This window comes from Temnothorax nylanderi, unplaced genomic scaffold (assembly GCF_030848795.1).
Source record: "Temnothorax nylanderi isolate EJ_2023f unplaced genomic scaffold, tnyl_v1.0 TNYL_tig0544_pilon, whole genome shotgun sequence".
In the NCBI taxonomy this organism is placed as follows: Eukaryota; Metazoa; Arthropoda; class Insecta; order Hymenoptera; family Formicidae; genus Temnothorax; species Temnothorax nylanderi.
Genome location: NW_027249606.1, coordinates 46,479 through 54,955, shown reverse-complemented (window position 1 = coordinate 54,955; position 8,477 = coordinate 46,479). Strand labels below are relative to the sequence as shown.

Genomic DNA, 8,477 nt, shown 5'->3' with positions numbered 1-8,477 from the left:
GAGCTGATAGGCAGAGTAAGAAGAAGAAGAAAGAGGGCAAACGAAGAGATAAAAATGGAGGAATGGAAGGAATACTTCATGGAATTAATGGGTGGGATGGAGAACAGGGTAGTAAAAGGAGATGGAGGAGGGAACAGGCATGAAGAGGAAGAGATAGAACTGGAATAAATAAGGAACGTAGTAAAGAAACTGAAAACAGAGAAGGCAATAGGCAGGGATGGGATTCCGAACGAAGTCTGGAAATTTGGAGGAGAAGAGATGGTGAGATGGGTATGGGAAATATGTAAACGAGTGTGGAGGGGGGAAGGCTGGCCGGAGCATTGGAAAGAGGGCGAGATAATACCAATATTGAAGAAAGGAGAAGGACGAGAGGTAAAGGATTACAGAGGGATAACGATCATGTCTTCAATGTACAAGATATACACGGCGGTTCTAGCAGAAAGGATAAGGAAAGAGGTAGAAACAAAGAACTTGATCCCAGGCAACCAAGCAGGATTTAGAAAAGGAATGGGGACGATGGATCAGATATTCGCTCTGAATTACCTGGTAAACAGACAGTTAGGAAAAGAGAAAGGGAAGATGACAGTTATGTTTGTGGATTTGAAGGCAGCTTTTGACTCAGTAGATAAGGAAGTCTTACTCAAGGCAATGAAGGAGAGAGGAATGAGACAAGGACTGATAGACAGGGTAGAGGAGGTGTTAAGAGAGACCAAAAGCAGCGTGAGAAGGAGAGAAGAAAGAGGGGATGCATTCTGGACGGCAAAGGGATTAAGACAAGGATGCCCGTTAAGTCCGATATTGTTTAATATACTAATTGCAGACATCGAGGAGTTTATGAAGAAAGGTGGATGGGGGGGTATAAGATTAAGAGGAGAGAGGATATACACACTAATGTATGCAGATGACATAGCAGTGCTAGCGGAAGAGGAACAAGACATGAGATCGATGATAAGCAGGTTAGAGGGGTATTTAGACATGAAGGGACTGACGCTGAGTATAGAGAAAACAAAGATAATAAGATTTAGAAAAGGAGGAGAAAGGAAGAGGAAATTTGACTGGAGATGGAAAGGAAAGAAGTTGGAGGAGGTCAAAGAATTCAAATATCTAGGGTACACACTGAAAGAAAACGGAGGACAAGAGGCGCACATCAAAGAAAGAAGAAGGAAGGCTGCAAGGGTAATGAGAGAGGTGTGGGGGATAGGAAAGAGAATGTGGAAAAAAGATTGGAAAAGAAGGATCTGGCTATACGATACCCTGATATGGACGGTGATGGGATACGGGGCAGAAATATGGGGATGGAAGGAAAGGAGGGAGGTAGAAGGAATACACGAGAGATATCTCAGATGGATTTTTGGACTGAATTGGAGAACACCAGGATATATGGTTAGAGACGAGATAGAAAGGGAGAAAATGAGAGCCAGAGCAAGTAAGAGAGCATGGAGATTTGAAAGGAAACTGGAAGAGGGCAAAGGCGGAGAAATAGCGAGGAAGTGTTTGGAAGAGATGAAAGAGAGATGGAGGAAGGGAAGGATAATAGGTAAGTGGGAACTGGAGAGAAAGAATTATCTGGAAGAAATCGGCGTGGAGACTGGAAAGGAGGAGGAACTGACGGAGGAGGCAATAGAACAAAAGGAGAAATCGAAGCAAAGACAAGAAGGAATGGAAAAAATTAGGGAATCAAGATACAACAGGTGGTATAAGCTCATAAGGAAGGATGGAATTCCGGATTATTTAAAGAAGGGTTGGGAGGAGGCAAGATGGAGCAGAGTTGCAAGGTTTAGACTAGGTAACGAGGTCAGGGAGAGACTATATTGGGGAGAGGAGGAGGACAGAAAGTGCAGGATATGTGAATTGAAGGAGGAGACGTGGGAACACGTCTGGGAAGAGTGTACTAAATGGGAGGTTTGGAAGGGAGAAAGTTGGCAAGAGGTGGTAGGGAGGATAATGGGTGAAGGGGGAGAGGGAGAGGAATGGATGAAAGCGGTTGAGGAGATGAGGCAAGGTGGAGGGAGGGGGAATGAAAATGAGGTTATGTAGTAGAAGGTTAAGATAAGTTCTTCTTTACAGATAAGGTCAGAGAGAAGGAAAGCACAAGACAAGGGAAGGCATGGAGTTTAGAGCGAAGGTGACTATGGAGAAGGAGACGATGGAGAAACTGGTAAGAGACCAAACAAAGGAAATACTGAGAGGGATGAAGGAGGAAATAAGGGATCAGAGAGAGGAGATCGAGAGTCTGAGAGGACTGAAGGAGGAAATAAGAGATCAGAGAGAGGAGATAGAGAGACTGAGAAGAAGAATACGAAGACTTGAGCAGGGTGCGGGGAAAAGGAAAAGGGACGTTAGCACAGAGAGCAGGGGCAGTATAGAAGAAAGGAAATGGTGGCCGCACGACGATGAGAAGGATGAAAACGAGAGAAGGAGGAAGAATATTATAATAAGGATAGAGAAGAGCAGATGGCTAGGTAAAGGAACAAACTGGGAGAAGGTGAGACGTATGCTCTCGGAGGACCTGGGGATAAAAGTAGAAGTAAGGGAAGTAAGCGTAATATAGGCCTGAGAGGAGAATGGATGACGATGCTGGTGAGGTTGGGAAGTGAGGAGGAAAAATGGAGGGCACTAGACGCGAGGAGGAGGGCAGGTAGCAGACTGAAGGTCAAGATGGACGAGGACAAAACGCTTGAGAGGAGAATCAGAGAAGGGGAGGAGAAGAAAAAAAGAAAGGAAAGGAGAGAAGAAGATGGCGAGAGACCAAAAGACTCTGAGGAGGAGGAGATATCAAGCAAGCTAGAGGAGAGCTTATTGATGGAGGCGGAGGAGAGCGCACCGATGGATACAGAGGAGATAAGAAAAACAAAGGCCGACTAAGAAGGAAAAGTGGTAAACGCCAGAGGAAGAGACCAAGGGGGAATACAACTGGAGCGGATGGCAATGGTTCGAGAGGCGGCGAGAGGCGACTAACCAGCAGCAGTAGTCGGATTACCCCGCTAGACCGATGAGATGCATCCACCACTGAGCGTCGACCCGAAAGTGCCGAACCGTACAGCCGAGCGTCTCGAACGGGCGGCAGATGCGAGCCACGGCGGAGGCGACGGCGACCCCGGTGCGGGTGTCACGCGACACTGAGGGGGCAGGTAACAAGCCGAAGGAGAGGCGACTAAGGCCCCCGGGACAGGACGGTGACGACAGGGGTGGTCGAGGCGCGCGGAAACTGCGTACTCTGCCGCAGCTGCTGCACACCATTGCCTACGGGATGTGCGGGGACGCGGAGGAGTGGCGGAACTGGATGCGGAAAGAAACGGCGAGAAAAAAGGCGAAAATGGTGATTGAGCCTCAGCCTGAACCGGGAGGACGATTTGGTCGTTTTCGATGGTTTCTATCTCTGGTGTGCGAACGTTATATGGATTGATTATATAGATTGAGTATATAGGTTTTCTGTTATGTGTGATTTTGATTTTGAGCAAGACTGAGTTTGTGATTTTGATTTTGAGTAAGACTGAGATTGTGATTTTGATTTTGATTCTGATTTTGTTTTTTGATACTTTTGTTTGATATTTTGTAAAGGGTTGGGTACGTCCCTGAAAAACGCCAATGAGCCTATGGCATGGCAGGGCCTGCAATGTATGGAGTCATGTACAGGGTTGGGTACGTCCCTACAAAACGCCCTTTTGGACCCCTTGGGGTAATAAAGTATCTTTCTAATCTAATCTACTCTGCCTTCTAACTTTCAGATTTATAAAAAATATTAAATATTTATGTTTTTAATACGATTTATTGTTGTGGCTTTTAACCGTGTGTTTGTGATTAACCGTGTTTGTGTGCCTTAAGGTATGTATTATATATAGGATTATGTTCTTATTATAATTCTAGCTAGATATGAGAACAACTGAAATGTCAAAATAAAGATTTTTATACATTTGACCATATAAATAAGAACGATTATAACATTATATTAAAGAATCTACTACAAAACTTGAATTTTCTGATAAATGACAAAATGACCAGATATCTTTCAAACAATTAACTAATAGTATCTATGTTTTATATATTTCATATAAGTTTATATACTACGTTTATGCGAGTGTTATTTCTGGTAACTAAAAATAATTCATTTGTTTACGCGGAGTAAATTATCGTAAGTTTCGACAAAATTCCGTTTATGCGAAGGAATTAAACAAAATGAAACAAAATTTAAATTTAAAAAATGATTTTAAAAATTAAAATCTCTATTTTCGAAAGGTTACTATTATTTTCTAGTTTCTGTGAGTTTGATAATTTTTATACATAAAAAACTCTGAGTTTGACAAAATAAAAAATCTTTCTCTCACTTATTTGTGGGCCTGTTACGTGCACAAAAAAAATGCAATAATTTTCGATTTCCTAACGTAAAAGCTTGAAGCTTTCCTTGAAAAAAATTTTTTTTTAAATTAAGTTAACGCGGATTGAAGAAGAAATAAACATTTTGACTTTGATTGCTTATAATTCCAAAAAAATCCTCGTACAGCAATTCTAAAAACAGATTCTTAAAGCTAAAACTTTACTCTATTAAATGGTAAAATTGCCATTTTTTTTTAATAACATAATTTTAAAAATGTCCGTGGTTGCTCTAACTTCCGCAAATATTGAGATATCGAGCTGTTTTTTTTTAATCGATAGAGTATCGTTCAAAGAAGGTTGGTATTGAATTTGGCGATGATTGGTAAAGAGGTTCTTTAAAAAAAAAATTTTTTTGAATTTTTTTAGAAATGTTCGTGTTTGCTATAACTTTTGTAAATTTTGAGATAACGGAGATCATCGTATTTTCTTGTGATATAATCATTAGATTATATCAAGGTTGGGTAGTGTCTAGTTAAAAAGATAAAAGTTAAGTTAAAAAGTTAAAAAGTTAAATATTTTTAACTTAACTTAGTTACATTTTAGACTTTTAACTTTTAACTTAATTTAGTTACATTTTATCGGTAACTATTAACTTTTAATTTAACTTTCTTGAAGTAAACCATGCCATAAATAAAGGCGTCGCGAGATGCCTGCCTACAACTCTACATTTATAGTATAGGACCTTGATTCTCGAACTCAACTGTGAATTTGTTTACATACGAAACGGCCCAATACTGCGCCAGTACTGGTTGTTGCAGTTCGGGTACTGGCGTAGTACTGGCAACACTACTGGCGCGGTACTGGCGCCAGTACCGGATGATAACTTGGGCCCAATACTGGCAGACAGTACTGGCCCAGCCGTTGTCTACTGGTACTGCCCCAGTACAGGATTTATGATCGGTTTAGTACTGCGCCAATACTGGTTGCCAGGTGCCAGATTTCTGATACAATGCTACGTGCCAGTATCGAGCCAGTATCGAGCCGACACTGATTTCCGATATTCACCCGACATAAAAAAATTATTTATTTTGAAATTGTATTACTATTTTTTAACTAAATTTGTTTCTTAAGATGCAGTCTATGATTATAAATATTTTCTCGTATTTGAAAAACACACTTACCTTGGTGGAATTCGAACTCGGGACCTCGGGACCTCTGGATCGTGAGCCAACTGCCTTACATGGTAGACTACTTCTTAATTTGATGTAAGTGTTATATACAATCTACATATGTCATAACCAGCGCAAATATATAATTTTTCAAAAATTATCTTAAGAAACAAATTCAGTTTAAAAAGAGTAATAAAATTTTGAATTGGATATATGATATAATATTTCTTAATGTCGGGTGAATGTCAGAAACCAGTGCCGGCTTATTACGAAATTTTGTGTTCGTAAATATATTTATAAAGTTAAAACATCCTTATCAAATCCTTACAAGGGCCTCATTACACAAAAATAAGAAAAACCTTTCTTATGGCATCCTTAATAAATAATGATCGGGACCTCATTCGGTTAGCCCTAATAAATAAGTATTTATGAAGTTGAAATATCCTTATCAAATCTTTACAAGGGTCTTACTAGACAAAAATAAGGAAACCTTTCTTATGGCATCCCTAATAACTAATGATCGGCGCCTTATGTTATGTAAGGCCATCCCTAACAAATTTTTACACGGGTGGCTGATAGAACCTTGGCCGGCAATTGACTGCCGTAGCATCGGCCAAGCGTTGGTCTTCATTGTAATGCCAGATTATTCTATATAGGTAGGCAGTCAGTTATTTGCCAGTGATGGCCCAGTACTGTCTGACAGAATGTTGGGCGACGTACGGCTGCCAACCATCGGCCAAGTGTTGGTCTTTGTTGTAATCCCGGATTATTCTATATAGGTAGGCAGTCAGTTATTTGCCAGTGATGGCCCAGTACTGTCTGACAGAATGTTGGGCGACGTACGGCTGCCAACCATCGGCCAAGTGTTGGTCTTTGTTGTAATGCCGGATTATTCTATATAGGTAGGCAGCCAGTTATTTGCCAGTGATGGCCCAGTACTGTCTGACAGAATGTTGGGCGACGTACGGCTGCCAACCATCGGCCAAGTGTTGGTCTTCGTTGTAATGCCGGATTATTCTATATAAGTAGGCAGCCAGTTATTTGCCAGTGATGGCCCAGCACTGGCTGATAGAACCTTGGCCGACAATTGACTGCCGTAGCATTGGCCAAGCGTTGGTTTCATTGTAACATCTGGCAACTCCTATATGGGGGGCCATATTCCGTGTAGTGTGATTGGTTGTATGCTTCTAGAAGAATTGACCAATCACAAAGCTCAGAATGCCCCATTTCGTATACGCTAGTCGCAGCACTATTACTTATCTCCGTGAACGCACTAAACGCAGTATAGTCGATCTGGCCACTGGCTTCCACCTCTTTACAACAAACGCTATATTTAATAACACGCTGGACCAAAACCGAAACGAAAACGTGATTATAATTGATCATATCATTCAACATATCGACTGATACATTTGCGACGGAAAAAGATTTCCCTCAGGCACTCAAACGTGCTTTTATACAATATAATACCTCGATACCATCTTCAGCTCATGTTGAACGGTTGTTCAGTGCAGGAGGACTCGTTTCCTCCTTTCTTTGACAGTTATTCTTTGACAGATGTACCGCCCCAGTCAAACTCCCCGCCTGGCAGTGTCCTCGAATCGGATCACGCGGGAGTATTAACGGCGATCGGCCGCGAGGCCTCACGCCACTCTGACACGCTTGGCTCTAGAACACCGTGACCGCCGGGGCACGAAGCCTTCGGGGCACGCGCTCCGCCTAACCGAGTAAGTAAGGAAACGATGAAAGCCCGCGATCAACACCCGCGGTCCCAAGCCCGGCCTGAGAAAGGAGGAGGGTTGGAGTGGGCAGTCTTAGTACCCACTCCGTAAAACTAATTATATAATTTTAATATTGTTTAAATATTGTTTAAATATTGTTTAAATATTGTTTGAATATTGTTTAAATATTGTTTAAAAACATACAAACAGCAATATTTTAAAGAATTATAATTTAATTAAGAGTTTGTAGAAATTAAATTTTCAGAAAAATACTGGTTTTTTATAAAACCATAATTAACAAAATCCATTCACCGATTATTGCCAAATTCAACACCAATCTATCTTTAATGATACTCTATCTGTAAAAAAAAAAGTGTGCAAGTAGAAACTTGCACATTGCTTCCTCATAATTTTTAAGTGTGCAAGTGGAAACTGGCACATTGCTTCCTCATAGTTTTTAAATGTGCAAGTGGAAACTTGCACATTGCTTCCTCATAGTTTTTAAGTGTGCAAGTGGAAACTCGCACATTGCTTCCTCATAGTTTTTAAATGTGCAAGTAGGAACTTGTACATTGCTTCCTCATAGTTTTTAAATGTGCAAGTAGGAACTTGTACATTGCTTTCTCATAGTTTTGAAGTGTGCAAGTGGAAACTTGTACATTGCTTTCTCATAGTTTTTAAGTGTGCAAGTAGAAACTTGTTTAAGTGAGCAAGTAGAAACTTGCACATTGGTTCCTTTTAGTTTTTAAGTGTGCAAGTAGAAACCTGTTTTTAAGTGTGCAAGTATTTTTAAGTGTGCAAGTAGAAACTTGCACATTGCTTTTTCATATTTTTAAGTGTGCAAGTAGAAACCTGCACATTGCTTACTTATAGTTTTTAAGTGTGCAAGTAGAAACCTTCGCTCACAAAGCTTCCTCTATGAGGAAACCAAAACAAATAAATACAAATAATTATGCATCGAATAAAATACAAGCTTCCTCATAGAGAAGCTTTGTGAGCGAAGGTTTCTACTTGCACACTTAAAAACTATAAGTAAGCAATGTGCAGGTTTCTACTTGCACACTTAAAAATATGAAAAAGCAATGTGCAAGTTTCTACTTGTTTTTTTTTATTTCACCATCCATACATTTACGTGTTTTTGGATTTAAAATGTTATAGACTTTCACCTCTTAATACATATTATAGGCCAGTCATATTAGACATCGAACCTTCCAATTAATCTTCTAAGGTTGCAACCACCATCAATCGCTTTGATTTGAGGTGCTATAAGTGG

At 40.4% G+C, this 8,477-nt stretch overlaps 1 long non-coding RNA gene across 1 annotated transcript; it reads right to left on the bottom strand.

The window, feature by feature from the left end:
- Positions 1 to 4,866: 4,866 nt before the first annotated feature.
- LOC139783809 (uncharacterized) lies at positions 4,867 to 6,996 on the bottom strand. Its single transcript, XR_011721387.1, has 3 exons — positions 6,559 to 6,996; positions 5,974 to 6,065; positions 4,867 to 5,842 (listed from the first exon to the last, which is right to left on the bottom strand). It is a non-coding gene; the product is annotated as an uncharacterized lncRNA (long non-coding RNA).
- Between the last annotated feature and the right edge of the window lie 1,481 nt (positions 6,997 to 8,477).